Below are 16812 nucleotides of genomic sequence, written 5' to 3' on the forward strand. Positions count from 1 at the left end.
CTGCCAGATTGAGACAAACAATTGTAAAGATTTCCATATTGAATTACGACAGAATCTTCCAAACCGTGTTATCTTTCACGAGAAATATCCACATGAGAGAGAGAGAGAGAGAGAGAGAGAGAGAGAGAGAGAGAGAGAGAGAGAGAGGTTTTAATTGTTTCGTGATCCTTTTAGACTCCCCACTTGGACGTTCCAACCACTTATAGAAGAAAAATTGTCTGCCTTCTTGGACAGCAATGGCGACCTGTGGTCCACCAAAAGCCTCAACTTGCCAGATTGAGACAAACAATTGTAAAGATTTCCAAATTGAATTATGACAGAATCTTCCAAACCGTGTTACCTTTCACGAGAAATATCCACATGAGAGAGAGAGAGAGAGAGAGAGAGAGAGAGAGAGAGAGAGAGCATTACGCCTCCCGATCAAGAGGGGGTGGAAGGAAAATGCATCAAAATTCTGCTCCCACTCAATAATTAAGTGAATTCTACCATTCACATTGACTATTTGGTCACCATTGCAACCCCATAAACTACTTATAGAAAAACACATCTCATCTTGACTCTTACAGATTCTAGTCACATGCCAAAAATTATTGAACTGAAGGTGAGAAGGGTGGGATAGAAAGACATCATTTGATGTGCTTTTGGAAAAGCAACTTTGGGATAAAAAAGTTTATGAACAAAGTATAAATGGATATTCCACCAGTGAAGGATAAAAAAACTATAAAAAAAATTGTAGGTTCACCATCAACAAATTGGACAAATAGCTTGAGGTTTTTAAGACTCACTATCAACCAATTGGATAAAAAATCGAAGAAATCGCTCACTTGAGAGATATTCATGTGTTATCAAATCAAAATTGTACCCTTTGAAATGAAAAAAAAAAAAATTGAGAATGCAACCCCCATTTATACAGGGACTTTGATAGATTAACATACATACGTTAAATTTCATGTGACTAATTTGCCTTCTCTTCATGAGCAAAACGTGTCGCTTGGAAAAACCATTCGGTTCACTATTCGTGCCATGGCATCACGTGGAAACTTCGACATCATCGGCCACATGTTGGACTTTTGTGGCCGGCCTCCTCGGACCAGATTGCCGTTATTATGTTATATCCAAATGCATTTACCTGCTGTTGTCGGCGGGTCGTTCCAAAGGCTCTAACGTGCATCCGCAATCACAACTGGTGGCCCACCTGGAAATTTTCAGATTGAGACATAATTCAAAACAGACGTCGTGTCTGACCAGATTGTACCGTGACGGCATTCTCCAAACCCAATTTATCGACACATTTAAAAAAAAAAATACAATCGTTCATATAATTTATAAAAATAAATCAAACGAAAAAACTCTTTTCATCATCAATAAAATATTTTCATTAAATTATTATTTCAAACGATATAAATGATCACATTTTAACAAAACATTTTTCAAATCTCCTATTTTTTATAAAATAAACGAAACCTAAAATAATTTTCCACTTTATATTGATTATTTGAATTTTGGTCCCCACAAATCCCTAGATAGCTAACACTTTAAAATCTATTCGACTTTTCTCGTATCGACGGTCTATAGATTTTCTTATGAGTTAAACTCATGACAAAGAAAAAAATTCATTTTCCTAATAGTTGCATTGCATCGTGTGGAAGCTTTGACGTCGTTTCTGATGGTGATACCCTAGTAACATGTTGACTCGAAACATTGGAACAAGCTTCCGTGGCAGCTTCCTTGTAATGCTACTGTAATGTCATATCCAGTGCATTTTCATCACCCTTACGATAATTTAATTGTTTTTTTTTTTTTGGGGTCCTTTCGTACTCCGCACTAGGACGTTTCGGCCGCCCATGGAAGAAGAAATCTCTGCCTTCATGGACTCTTAAGTAAGCAATGACGCGTCCACCAAGAGCTACTGACACCCCTAAAATTATCAGATTGAAACATACCGTAAATACTCTTTTAGTATCGGTCATATTTTATTGTTGACGCTGTGGACGTATCCAATTGCAGTATAAAAAAATTCAAAGAAGACATGTCACACAGTATGAGCAAATTTGTTATGCTTCTCAAACAGAAATGCATGCACTAGATTAATTATGGGTCACGGTAACTTTGTCCTAGGTAGAATGTGAAATAATAAGTGCTTTTAGTTAGTTGATTGGGAAACTCCCTCCCTCCCTCCCTCTTTACATATGCTAAATTTCTTAATTTTATTTATTTGTGAAAAGCAAAATGATAAATTGATTTTTCAAAGCTGAAAACGGGAAATCTATCTTATAGTCTTTAATCTCGTAGTATTGCTCATCTTGCACAATATCTTGACTATGACACTCCACGTATATTCATAAGCCCTAAATAAGTTACATAGATTCATTTGGTTGGTATCTCCGAACTTTACATTACTAAGCTCATTCTTTAGTAATATAGATTTCGTGAATCCTAAAAGTTGCTCTTTCGCATTTAAGTCTGCTCGATAATTGTCATTCACCTTTCGTGCAACAACTTGTGACCATCTGAGGCTTGTTTGGAGCAACGATTGTAGGAGACCACGCATTGGATCAGATTGAAAGATAAACTCACCGGACTCACAGCATTTAGCTTAGGCCTCAAATTTTCATCCCTTTTGCAGATTATGTTTTGCCTAATATTAACGCGACCGTCGATGATGAATTCAACTAAGTTACTGCAAGTTTTGGGTGATTAGAGATTGTGGGTTCCTCGCCCACCTGATTTAAAATACGAAGAGAATTTGCGACAGCGGAAGTCATCCACCATTACCATCGTTACAACGTGCAGTTCATGTTAGAAAATTACATGTATAATAATGGCCATGCCTCCAATCTTAAGTGACATTCGACTGAAGAAAACCTGTTGGAAAGCAACACTAAAACATGTCACGAAGAAAAAATAATTGGTTGGATTGCATCACATGGAAACTTCGACATCGGTCTAAAGGCAAGACCATAGTGACAATGAAGACTTTCGTGGCGCTTCCTGGAGTTGCCATGATAATATCAGATCCAAAGCATTTTCGATGATTAGATCTTTTTTTGGTTACTCAACACGTTGGACGTTTCAACCGCTCGTCGAAAGCCAGAATCTTCTGATCTGATGGACTCTGGTGACCCACCCAATTATAATGTTCGTGGCTCCAAAAACGGATAATGGAAAGCCCCAGTCCCACTAACAACTTCATTCATGAATTTCGTATCAATAAAAATACATTCTTCCACCCTTTTTTGCCCGACTCTTTGTTCTTAAGACTGTTGGCTTCCCCATTGTCCAAGTTCAGAAGTGACCACAACGTCATTGCATCGGCTTGTCTTCGGAGCGTAAAAAGTTGCATAAATGACCAACAATTGTATCCTACCCAAGGACCATCTTAAGATTCTATTAAATTTGGCCTCATTCAATTAATCTGATAAGATCGACCAATTTCAATTAGCGAAGAAACCGATAGCCACCGGGAGAATTTGCAGCTTTTTTTTTTTTTTTTGGTGACCTAGGAACCGCCATACAGCCAGCAGCGGCGGTGTAAACCCGGAGCGACCCGCAGGGACCCACCTCCCATGGGCCGTAGGTGAATCGCGCAATGAGGGCAAGAAGTTTCAAACCCCTTCTCTGCCGGTTGAGGGGCGAGGCGCGAACCATCCGTTCACCGCGGAGTGGGTTTCAGTGATTGTACTTTTTCTAATTGAAATATCAACAATTGTGTCATGAATTGCCTGGCGATAAAGTCCTCCCCTTAAAAGGTGGCAAATACGAGTTCTCGTCATTTCATTTGCCAAGAAAATAGCACCTCTCTCTCTCTCACACACACACACATAATGGTAAGTATCAAATATTAAGATTGGGTAGATCACAAATGGTAAGACCATTTGCCAAGAAAAACCATTTGGTTGGACTGTTGGTTGGAATGCATCAACTTCACCATCGGTTTTCAAAGTAAGACCCGAGTGACCTGTTTTCAAAGTAAGACCCGAATCAACTTCACCATCGGCTAACGGTGACGGATTCAGAGAGAGAGAGAGAGAGGGAAGAAAATAGGGAGTGGAAGGAAATTTCGGGGGGTGGGATATAAGGAAGTGGCATGAAAATCTGCTCCCACCCAATTATAAATGAATTCTACCGTTCACATTGACTATTTGCTCAGCATGCAACACCATAAAGCCCAGAGGGACAGGGAGACAGGAGGCATATATAACAAAGGATGGAGGAGGAGAGGAAGAATGAGAGAGCACAGACCATCCACCCCCCCTTTGGAGAAGCAACGGAGAGAGAGCACGAGCTTGTCAACGACAGCGCCATAGAAATGGAGGTGGAGGAAAAAGCTGTCACAGGTGAAGAGACCATCAACTACAGAGGATGGAAGGCCATGCCCTTCATCATAGGTGACCCCAAAGACAGGACGTTCTTGTTTTATTTTTCCTCGCAAATTGTCCTTCATAGTGTCCCGTATAGACAAATTGAAAAATCTTCTCAGGATCTGAGACTTTCGAAAAACTGGGAGCAATTGGGACCTTGGCCAACCTCTTGATCTACCTCACCACTGTGTTCAACCTGAAGAGCATCACGGCCACCAACATCATCAACATCTTCAATGGCACCACCAATATCTCCGCCTTGGTTGGTGCTTTCTTGTGTGACACGTACTTTGGCCGCTTCAAGACTCTTGGGTTCTGTACAGTCGCTTCTTTCCTGGTAATCTATGTTTACTTCTTCTTGATCTCTCTCATGTTGTATCAATGTTGCCAGGACACCAGTGGCTCGAAGCAGTTACTCGTTGGTGCAAAACAGATAACTTATTTTCAGGAATATGTACAGATTTGTCGCATGCTTGAATTTTTAATTTCCATAGGCATAGCACACATATTATTTCGGATCTGACACCCTCTCAATAGGCAGCGGCAATTACTATATGGTTCAGAATACTAGATCTAGGGTTTTCGTTTGAGCAAATATCTGTCCGAATGCAGCTGATTGACTGCCTTGTTCAATTAGGGCTTGCAAATGATACAACTAACAGCAACCTTTAAGGAGCTGCATCCGCCCAACTGTGGTGAGAACCCCACTTGCGTCGGACCAACAGCTGGCCAGATGGCCTTCCTAATTGCCAGCTTCGGGCTGCTGATTCTGGGGGCAGGCGGCATCGGCACCTGCAAGTTAGCATTTGGAGATGACCAATTTAATGTGGCGACCGAATCAGGAAAGAGAGGGATCAACAGCTTCTTCAGTTGGTACTTCTTCACCTTTACTTTTGCACAGGTGATCTCATTGACGTTTATCGTGTATGTGCAATCGGAGGTGAGCTGGACAGCCGGGTTTTTGATCTCGACAATTCTGACGCTCGTATCATGTGTAGTCTTCTTCATGGGTTCAAAGGTATATGTGAAAGTAAAAGCACAAGGTAGTCCATTAACAAGTGTAGCACAGGTCATCATCGCGGCCAGAAGAAAAAGGGGAGTTCCACCACCCAGGGAACCCAGGCTCTCTCTTCATGATTATACTCCTCGGGAAGCTCTCAACTCTAGGCTTCATTACACAGATCAATTCAGGTACTGAAAATGAGCCGCTTTTGACAAGTGCTAGATCTGCAATCGTGTTCAGAGATGAAGCGTAATTAACTCTTTTTTGTTTTTGTTTTTGTTTTAATCAGGTGCCTCGACAAAGCAGCAATCGTGACCCCTGAAGACAAGAAAAGGCCAGATGGATCATCGGCCAATCCATGGAGACTCTGCAGCATGCAGCAAGTGGAGGTTGTGAAGCGCATTATCAGAGTGGCCCCCATTTGGGTGGCGGCGTGTTCTATTACCTTGTCATCGCACAACAACAAACCTACGCAGTGTTCCAGGCCACTCAAATGGACAGACGCCTTGGGAACACTAAAATCAAGATCCCCGCTACATCGTACGTCATCTTCATGATGTTGAGTCACACAATCTTTGCATTCGTCTATGACCGACTGATCGTCCCATTCCTCCGGAGGCTCACGGGAAAGAAAGGCAGCATCTCGCTCCTCCAGATGATGGGCATCGGCTTGTGTTTTGGCATGCTGACCATGTTGGTGTCTGCCATAGTGGAAGAGCGCCGAAGATCCATAGCTCTGATGAAGCCAACTCTGGAGGAGTATCAGAGGCAAGGTGCAATTTCATCAATGTCAGCCTTGTGGTTAATCCCTCAGTTCACACTTGCAGGCCTCGCCCAAGCATTTGCACAGATCAGCCTTCTCGAGTTTTACTACAAGCAGTTCCCCAAGAACATGAGGAGCATTGCAGATTCTCTGTACTATTGTGGCATGGCGGTCTCGAGTTACTTGAGCAGTCTAATCATAACGATTGTTCACAAGAACACCAAAGGAGCGGAAGGCGGAAATTGGTTGCCGGAGGATCTGAATGAAGGAAGATTGGACTATTTCTATTACCTGATTGCTGCGTTGGAGTTGCTGAACTTGGTGTATTTTCTAGTTTTTGCACGGTGGTACAAGTATAAAGGAACATATTTGCTAGCTCAGAAGCAGGCATAAGAAAGAAGCAACATGAGCAGACTCATGTCCCAATCGTAATCTCAGAGGATCGTATCGTCACATTTCATCCCACTAGTAGATATGCCTCTTACTAGGATTGTTGTATTAATTTGACTGTAAACCTTGTGATGCTTTGTGTAGTGACGTTGGTTATACACAGCCATTATGGATTTGACTTCTTTGCACAATGATTTAGCACCAACCAAAGAGTTTCACCCATTAAGCTAACTCCTACAAGATATCAGCTGTTTTTATCAGATGAGGCCAGAAGCTCAAATATCATCAATGAATATTGTCAAAAGTTTGCAACACATGTAGGTCTTAGTGGCTATGTCCATTGACTGCTGATAGAAACATGCCTACTTAGTATTTAGAGTGGTTTTTAGGCTTTTGGCATTGTAATTTGAGTTCTGATACTGACCATAACATTCATCAAACTATGAGTTTGGGAAGAGATGGCTTGCAATGCCGGTGAGTATGCCTTATTGTGAAGAATTTAAACATCTGCCACGTCCAATCTTAATAGAAACAAAGATAATTCGACTTATTGTGTCACTACATTTTTATCAGTAGATATTTCATATGATTTTAGCATATTTTTAGAGCAATGATGCAAATTGAGAATGTTTGGCAGGGAAGAAGCCAAAGTTTACAGGCTAAGAGACCCCAGAAACACACAAACTGTAATGACTTACGTGCATTCATCATAGTTTTCTTATTTTCAACAGCCATATTACAATTTCTGCCTCACCTCCATTAACCACCATATCTCTCTCTCTCTCTCTCTCTTTCTCTCTCTCTCTCTCTCTATATATATATATATAAGAACGCGTGCAACATATGATCCTCATTTTCTATACTTTGCCACGCCTAACCACCTAACCATAGCACCCTTATCGAAGCTCAATCCGTTAGAATAGCACCCATGGAAGCTCATGCTTGTGTTCTATTTTGATAAGATAACACTTCGTGCGAAGACAACGTAGTGTCAAGTCTCAGGAGTTGGAAGATGAATGACCTTAACTGCTTCTAAATTGGCCATTTGCACACGCATCATGTGAAAGACCATGGCATGTCAATTAGATTTGTCAATGCAGAGCCATATAAAACGACCGATCTCAATGCTCTCTCTCTAAGACATCTTCCTTATTACTGACAACTAACTTTAGGCACAATCCATAATAAATCAGCTGCTATTAGAAGCTGGAGGTAGTTTCAAGCAAACAAAAAAAGCGCAAAATTTGCAGAAGTTCAAAGACAGGAGTTTTGAAAATCAATATAGGCGGCTCATAGCTCATACGAACTTGGATGGACGGAGGGTGCGATTTCGCGTACCTGTCACGACTCCTCTGGAAGACTTCTCGACGGGTTTACGAGAAAAGTCCAAGTTTCCTCAACGGGTCAAGCAGAAACCCTAACCTCCTTCAAACCCTAAAAGGCCTTCAGACTTGAAAGCACGAAGCCATATTAGTTGAGTCAGATAATCTATATCTGGTCAACGCATTGAATAAATTTCGACAAGTCCCTGCGCTTGTCTCTCATTGCAATGATCTAATATTCCACTTATCCTATCTAGGTAGCCCACATTTTATAGAGGCCAACTTAGTGGCTGAATCACCAAAGTCCACAAGAAAAAAATAAAAATCTTAATCTTTCTCTAAATTATATTTATGGTAATATGAAGATTAACCAACTCCCAAAATAGAAGCAGCTTAAACTTACCTTCTGTCATTTTGATTATAAAAAAAAAAAAAGAAAATATAACTGTAGCTATCGTCTAGCAAATCATGGAACAATAGTTGGCTTTTATTTCTCTCGGTAACATTGTCATTACTAATTCGATGCTGATAGTAAAAAGAGTCTATTGAAGATCAGCTCTTAGCCAACCGCCAAGGATCCGATCTTTAGAGTCTATTGATCAGCCAAGCTTTGGTGGATGGAGTCGGCGCAAAGGGAGGTGAGGTCGTCAGAGATGGCAGTGGTGGTGGTGGTGGAGAGGAGGAAGGAGTGGTGGGTGAGGTGGAGAGGCGGGTGGGAGGGAGAAGGATAAAGGAAAAAAGAAAGAAAAAAAAAACAATCGAAAAATTTGAGAAGAGTAATTCCAAAAAGTGTATTCACTTCTTTAGATTTAGAATTCAATTTTCTAAATTCATGTGTAAATATTTTTGCTGATCGAAAATTATTTTTGATTAACTAGTCAATTTTCAAAATTTTGGAAAATCAATTCCTAAAAAATACCTTTTTCGAAACAAAACACATTCTGAGTTAACCAATTTAATACGCAAGGGCAGAGCTTCTTGGAAACCAAACAGCACCCAATAATTCACGCGCTTTCGGACCACAGAGCTTATTAAAGAAGCTTGATCCACTTTTCTTTTTGCATTTATTTTTACTCAATAAATAAAGACATAGTTCCTTTTCTTGCACGGTCAAATCAGGGCCTCTTTGTTATTTAAACCAGATAAGGACTAAAGAAGGGAGGTTAATTGAATTTCTTGGTCGGCTTGGGTCCAATGAATCAAGTGAATCAAAGTTGTTAGTTTTGTGGATCTCATACAAATCTTATATGCGTTCCAATGAGATTAACATCTATGATTCCGATGAGATCAACATCTATGACTTATTTGATCTTCTCAACCCTGATTCAAACGGTTATTAATCAAAATTGAAAAATCAGTACATTAATTTGTACAAACCTGATTAGCAGTTAATTCGTATAGGTAGCTGTTCGGCTTGATCTTTGTGAAGAAGGGTTTAAAGGTAAGACATCAAAAGGACAGCCATCAGCCATGCAACGTTCTGGCATAATTCTATCGAGTTCAAAACACATCTCCTTGACCGAAGAAATAGTGAAGAAGCATTCACTTTCTCCTAACATTAGTGTGAAGATATTAAAGATATTTCTCCATACCTATATTTATCTTCTTTTGTTTTTTTTATCAAATACCCTATTGCCATCAAAGATACACATACCTATATGTATCTTTGATGGCAAATAGTGGACGCAAAAGATTAGCAATCCCTATCTCAATAAATTTCATAAGTTAATTGTTAATTAATAAATGCTTATAGAAATCATTACACGAGCCTAATATATACATAATTGCAGTTCTTGATAAGTGGAGTCAAGCAATTCTGTTGTCGTTTCTGTCTGAGTCACATATGACCAAAGAAACGACATTTGCATCTCTGGGTCCTGGACTTGTAGAACTTGGGAATCTCAAATTATCAAACCAATCGATCGAAACGGGTGTTCAACGAATTGATTATGGGCTCCAAAAGCCTATAATGCTGGCCTATATGGGGCTCAGTTGGACCATCACAATGGTTCTATTTGGGCCGTAAATCATTTAAAAGGTCGGTCTTGGGCCCGATATCAAGTTAAAACGACCGGCCTTGCTTGTAAGATCAATAAAACAGTTATCTTTCCTCTCTTTTTCTTTTTTCTTTTTCCTTTTTGATGATTCAGGAGCGTGGGCATAGAGACCCGATTTATCGGAGGGATATGAAACGCCCTACAAATCTCATGAACCAGTTCAGTTCGATCTATGAACTGTGCCGGTGAAAACCCAAAGCGCAACTTCATTTGCTTGTTTATGAGCATGTCATGGTGACCTGATCATTTGACCTTTTAGCTTGTTTGACTCAGAGCTTCTTCTAGCTCAATAGTAATATCTTCGGTGAAGCTTCATGCATTGGCTTGTCATCGGAGAATGGCCAAACATAATGATTTAGGGGCACAGTGTAGAAGCTGATCCGCTGAAAAATTATAATATACCAAATGTATCCAATAAACTAGTTAAGTTCAAACCTTCAAACTGTGCAGGTAAGCCTAATTTGAAATATTTTGCACGAAGAAAGATTGTAACCTTTATGGTCTTTTTAAGGATCCCTATTTCATTCATCTTGTAGAAAAGAAATATGATTGTGCATAGAATGTACCCAAACAACACATACAGTGTTACATAGAGAAATTTATGCCATGTTAATGAGTTAAATGTAATGCTTGCAAATTTGTCGTAGTATGTGGTCATGAAGGTAAATGGATTTGATATGATCTAAGAAAATAGTTGCCCAGTATTTTTGTTAGGATAGGCATGTCGTTAATTTTCTTTTCGAAAATCAAAATCAAGATGGGGAAGCATATAGTTCTGTGCATGCATAAGAGATGGATTGAGCATGTCCGGGTGACTTGATGAACATTTGACCTTTGGGCTTGTTGGGCTCAAAGCTTCTCCTAGCCAAATGATGATGTCTTCCATGAAGCTATATGCATTCGCTTGTCATCGGAGAATGACCAAACATAATGAAGAGGATGAAAGCTTACTTTGTTTTGTTTGTGGTACATAAGAAGAATAGACGGCCGATGACATTTCCATTCACATGGCCGCATAAAGTCTTTGCATTTCGATTATGCAAAAAACAATAGCCTGATAATTGTACAGTACCTAAGGACCGTCATGAGATCGTATTGGATTTGTTTCCAAGTTCGATTGATATGATTAAGTGGACCAATTTCTTACATTGTTGCTAAATTACAATGACATACACGGCATGTTTCCATAAACAAACCTTCTTGAAAACCTCCTATAGCAAAGAAATTAGCCACTGAGCGCATTCATGAAAAAGTTTGCAAAACATTTATCCAATAAATTCGCTACCCATCTACAAGCTTGGTGATACTTATAAACTATTTTAAAACACTATGCTTTCGCCAAATCAATTACCTAGCATATTCGTGCTCAAAGATGCTGATTGAAACACAGATTTGACTGATGTTATTAGGGGATGAAACATACAGTGCAACGGACGGGAAAAAGTGGAGGAAAAAGGCGAAGAACTGTTGCTAGGGATGAGGTTCGGTTGGCAGAAATGACATGAGCTTTTAGTATTTAAATGAAGCCGAAAGAATGAGAAAAAGGTTTGCGAATGTTGCTTTTGATGCTAAGAGGAAGAAGGAGGAGGAGGGCACATGATATCTGGCCACGCATCAATCAAGAAAAACACAATGATGGTGTCATGTTGAAGGGGACTTTTCTCTTTTTCAGTTGAAATGAAAATGATTGCATGCATGCATTGCCAGGGCATAAAGTCCTCCACGTAAAAGGTGCCAATGTATTATTTCTCATCATTTCATTTGCCAAGAATCTCTCTCTCCCTCTCTTTTTCCTTTGGAATAATTGGAATAATGCTAGGTATCATATTGTGTGTACAATTAGATTCTAAGTAGATCGCAAATGGTCATCAATAATAGTGTTATCATACTTATTGGTAGACCATTCCTAGTATACCTAACATTAAGTTTCTTTCTTTAATTTTGTGTTCTTTCATTAAGTTTTACTTTTCTTGTACCACAATTCAGAGCTAACCATTCTAAATATGTGGATGAGTTAGTACAGTTTTGGATTGCTTTTACATATAGCTTAATAATTAGATTCTTGATTCCTAATTGACTAAACGCATGAAATAAAGAGAAGTTCCTTTCCTGGAAGAGCGTTGCAAATGCCTTGTAAGTGGGTGATTTTAGCACACTTCGACTGTTCATTCATGATGAGTTTAAATATAACTCTATACTAGATCATTCAATTAGACATGAATCGGGTCTCACTCAAATCATGATATAAATAAGGAATTTCATAGTCTTATTTAATATTCTTAAGTCGACCTTTATTAACGAAAAAAATTCCACATAATAAAAAAATAAAAGAACCGACCAAAAAAATAAATAAAATAAAAGCAGAAAGTAGATTATCGCCCGGAACAGAATTTGAACTTGGCAATCATAGATAAGAGGTGTTGTCTACGACATGCAAAGCAAAATCAATTATTTCTAGGATCAGTTTTGTCATGGCTTCATTTGCTTAAGTAATCAACACCCACGGTTGTTCTCTCCCATGCCATGTGGAAAGAAAAAGAAGTGTTATTGCTCATAATAATTCGTTTACTTCTACATTACAACTGAAGTTTGATATAATGCGATGTAATAATGGTGGTATGATCATTTCAGATGGCGTAAAAATTGAAAAAGGTCATCTAAAATTTGAGTGCCTATCTTACCATCTGTCACTAAAAGGAATAGAAAAGAAAGAAGTCATGTTAATGGAGAAAATTATCTACAAATCCTAAACCTACCGTATGACCATCAATTCAGTTACAAATTTTTAATTGTGTCGATTTTAGTTATACACATTTTGATGATTTATCAATTTAATTCTAAATCTTTGGCGATTTACCAAATTAGTGATTTCAGCTAATTTTGACCAGAAACTACTAATTCGGCAGTTTAATCAGCACCAGTCGCCCTACACGACACGGCTGGCATTAACATGGATAACTTTTTTATTTTTAAATATTCTGAATTTTTCTTTTCTTTTGCCTTTTTTGCCCTTATCGGCCACCAGCGATGGCGTCGACGTGGTTGACTTGTGTATCTCTACCACTTGACCTGTGTTCCTCGTGTTGGAAGATAATTTGGTCGTCCATTGATGACCCCAATCGAGTGGTCAATCTTGATGCTTTGGGACGAAGGTGCAGAGGTGAGAACTCGTTGGAGAATGATGGAAGACTTAAGCTTATAGCAACAAAAATAGGGTCGAGTCTTTCTGGCGAAGGAAGCAATCATTTGCTGTTGACTTCGACAGAGGAAAGTTCTCGGGGCTGAGGTTTTGGACATTTTTTGGCTGCCGCCCCTGGACCAAGTCCTCGCCGGCCTATTCATTCACGAGATATAGCCGTTCCATCAAGCTAACTTTTCTTAATCGATGCCATCTAATCGCTCACAAACACTTGACATGTTGCGCATGCCCCCTGCCCACCCAATGAAATAAGCATGACATCTCAATGCACGATGTAGCCTCATGTATATCTTTACCTCGAAAAAATTGACTGACGTGTGACAATATCCTTTAATGAAATGCCGTATCTTAGAAGAGTATTTCACAGAAATGGTTGACTTTGTTATGGGCAAACGATGACAATTTTCTAATCCCTCTATTCTTGAAATAAATGTAACGTAAATGAAATTTTATTCATGAATTCCCACTACTTCTTCGCTTATAGAGATAGTTTGGCAATTGATTCCTCTCTCTCTATCTCTCTATCTCTTTCTCCATGCATGTTGCTCATTCATTGGGCAATGATTGCAAAATTTCTCCGTTCTCCACGCATGCTTTTGTAAAGTGAACGATAGAAGATCGCCAGGACATCAGAGGAAAAATGCTTAGGACAGGTTAATCTTCATCTAAGTTGGAGTTAGTAAGAAAGCAATTGGGACAAGCAACATTAGCGTGGATGAGGAAAAATCAATCGTAGAGGGCTGCCATGTTGACACCTCGTCGAACACCAAAATGTCAACATCAAGTTGGCCGATTTTTTTCTTTCAATTTCACCCACCCAATTTGAGATTCAACATCACCCAGTAAAACCGAAAATTTGAGATTCAACAACCATTGTATAGCATCCGCACAGAACAAATTCATGAGAGGAAAGGGAGAAGAGCCCAACTACAAAAGAAGTTCTATTATGGGTATGATTTCGACAGAACCCTAGCGATAGATAGCCGATACTTAGTGGGGTGAATTTGAATTTGTATGAACAAAAGCAAGCAAGCAATTAATTGTCCTATTCATCCTTGTCATAAGGATTTTATTGCCACAAGGATTTTGTTAAAAAGGGGTTTAAATTCCTCAAGAGTGGGGATAAGTAAGTTTCAGGAAGAAAATCCCAGTAAGCGCGGGGCAAACTTAGGAATAGAAAACTAACAAAAAAAAAAAAAAACTTGTGTATTTATGATAACATGCTAAAGAGATAATAAATTTTCAATCTTTAATGTCCTTTGATTTGCTTTAAAAATTCTTAACATGTGATTTTTACTTTTAATTCCTCGATTCGTTTGGGGTTTGAGATCCGACTCTTATTTGATATTTGATGTCAAATGCATCATATCCTTAGAGTATCTATACATATGGATATATATGGTTATCTATAATCGCGTCAAAATTGTTTCATAAATTCAAAGGTAAAAATTGTTATTATTTAGGAGGTGAAGAAGCTAGTTGAATTGATGGGAGGAAAGCCATCCTTCCAAGCAACAATCCACATTTTTACCAAATCACCAATTTCTTTTTCATTGTTTATATCTTAACTTTTGTATGTATTCCATGAGAAGAGAGAAAGTCAATCGGAGGGGCTACAAATTGTTCGGAAGTGGTTGACAAAAGTCAACGTCAATTTGACCCTTCCGTTTCAACCCCACCAATCGAAACATTGAAAACCTAACACATGGACAAATAATTGTCGGCATTAAAGCCTAATCTATGTCCACTAGGATGGTCCGAGATCACCATATGCACCAGTGAATCCTGTGTTCGCGCGAGATCTATAATCGAGGTACTCATTATTAAAAATTTGTACAGTTATTTCATGAATTTTAATAACGAAGTTGTCTACTTTTATTAATTTTTTTTTGGTGGAAAGAAAATTATATTTATTATTCAAAAGGATGCAAAACTACAGTCTTCATGACAAAGCAAATCGAAACATAGCATAAATATGTATGGTCATTTATTGGATCCTATATTTTTGTCAGTGATGAGCAAATGTTGAAAATTTCTTCTTCAATAATTACGACGTTGCTAGCGAGCGGATTGCCCCTAAGTTTGGCTTGTTGTACACTATTGTCATATGGAAATAGCCATAATAGATTAAATAAAAACAAATCTAATATGTGGAGGAGCAAATCTTTGTAATTTAATGAGATGCTAAGATTCCTACAATCATCATTAAGACTTGAGATAGAGAACCTGTACATGAACAGAAAGAGGGGCATCAAATTTCCAAAAGCATTTTTATTAAATTCTCAAATCTAGATTGGGAGAGAAAAACATCCAAATTTAGAACTAAATCAAGAGAATTCAAATTCTCAAATTAAGAACTAGATCAGGAGAAGGGAACTTCCAAATCTAAATCGCGAGAGAAAAAAAGTAAGAAAAGAACAATAAGCCGTAGATAAAATCAACAAAATAGAGAGGGGAGGGTGAGACTAGCTCAAACCCTCCACGAAGGTTGAAGAAGACAGTATGGAAAGAAAGAGAAGAGAGAAAAGAAGACTTTTCAGCTCCCTCGAGAAGGTATCCAGGTTTATTTCCTTATTCAAAAGTAAACGCGCCGTCGCATAATGTTATGTCCCCCAAATTTGCTTGCCATGTAATGCTTTCGTTAGGCAAGAATAAAGGAAGGTTGAAATCCAACATGAAGGAACACCGTAGATTCCATGTTCCACACGCACACCGAATGCTTCCCCTCCAAACCATTGAAAACCACACCCCCCAAAAAAAAAAATCGCCCTTAAACTAAACGAAATTCCACGTCAGCAGAAGTGGATAGACAGTAAAATACCAAAATGCTCCTTTCCGTCATAGGTAAAAAAAAAATTTCCGGGATGCTCTCCTTATTCTTCCCCTGTAGCTGTTCGTTTGTTTTGCACCCACGGGAAAAATCTGTCGCAGTCAACAGTCAACGGTCAGCACTGGCGACCGGCCTAATGCAAATAAAAATTGTTGGAAAAAAAATGAGCTGACGTAAATAACCTTCAATTCCGACTAATAATTTTTATTTTACTTTAGTTAATTTCCCGATTATCAATCTGGCTTCCACGGTAAAATGAAGTTGAGGTGAGGCGCTTTTAAACTTTTCATCAACTCCTTGGCACTGAAAATTATCTTCCCTACTCAATCACGGCATAAACTTTTCTCTCACCTTTTGTCACATAAAAAAGAAATCATATTTAGAAAAATATTATTTCCCAACAAAATAGATTGTGAAATCTTTTTTTAATTAGTGCTTGATAAAATATCATATAATTTGTGATATCAAGTTTTAATAGAGGTGGAGTGCCCTCGTTATAATTTGAATTGGCCCATGTACAAATCTAATTATGCAAATTTAGTAATACATGGAAAAGTTTGGGCTTGAAAAACATTTCTTGATTTGTCAAGAGATGGAGATAATAGACTCTCTTCGTTGCTTCTTTCTTCATTTTTTTTATATGTTTTTTTTTTGGGGTAAATTATTTCTTTCATTGGCTAATGTATTCAATTGTGAAAAAAAGAAAGTCAAACCGTAGAGCTGGGCCGCTCAACAACCATCATGATGACTCGCAGAGAGTGACCACATTGGAGGATTGACCGAGTCAATCTACTTTCACTAATCGCCAAATCTTTATCTCCACTTCAAAAATCGATTTCATTGTTCAGTCGCCAAGTTAAACATGATCTTTCACTAATCCCTTTATA

At 38.6% G+C, this 16812-nt stretch overlaps 1 pseudogene; it reads left to right on the forward strand.

The window, feature by feature from the left end:
• Nucleotides 1-4243: 4243 nt before the first annotated feature.
• On the forward strand, nt 4244-6520 carry LOC120289346 (annotated as a pseudogene).
• The last annotated feature ends 10292 nt before the right edge of the window (nt 6521-16812 follow it).

The sequence above is a fragment of the Eucalyptus grandis genome, chromosome 11 (genome assembly GCF_016545825.1).
Source record: "Eucalyptus grandis isolate ANBG69807.140 chromosome 11, ASM1654582v1, whole genome shotgun sequence".
Classification (NCBI taxonomy): Eukaryota; Viridiplantae; Streptophyta; class Magnoliopsida; order Myrtales; family Myrtaceae; genus Eucalyptus; species Eucalyptus grandis.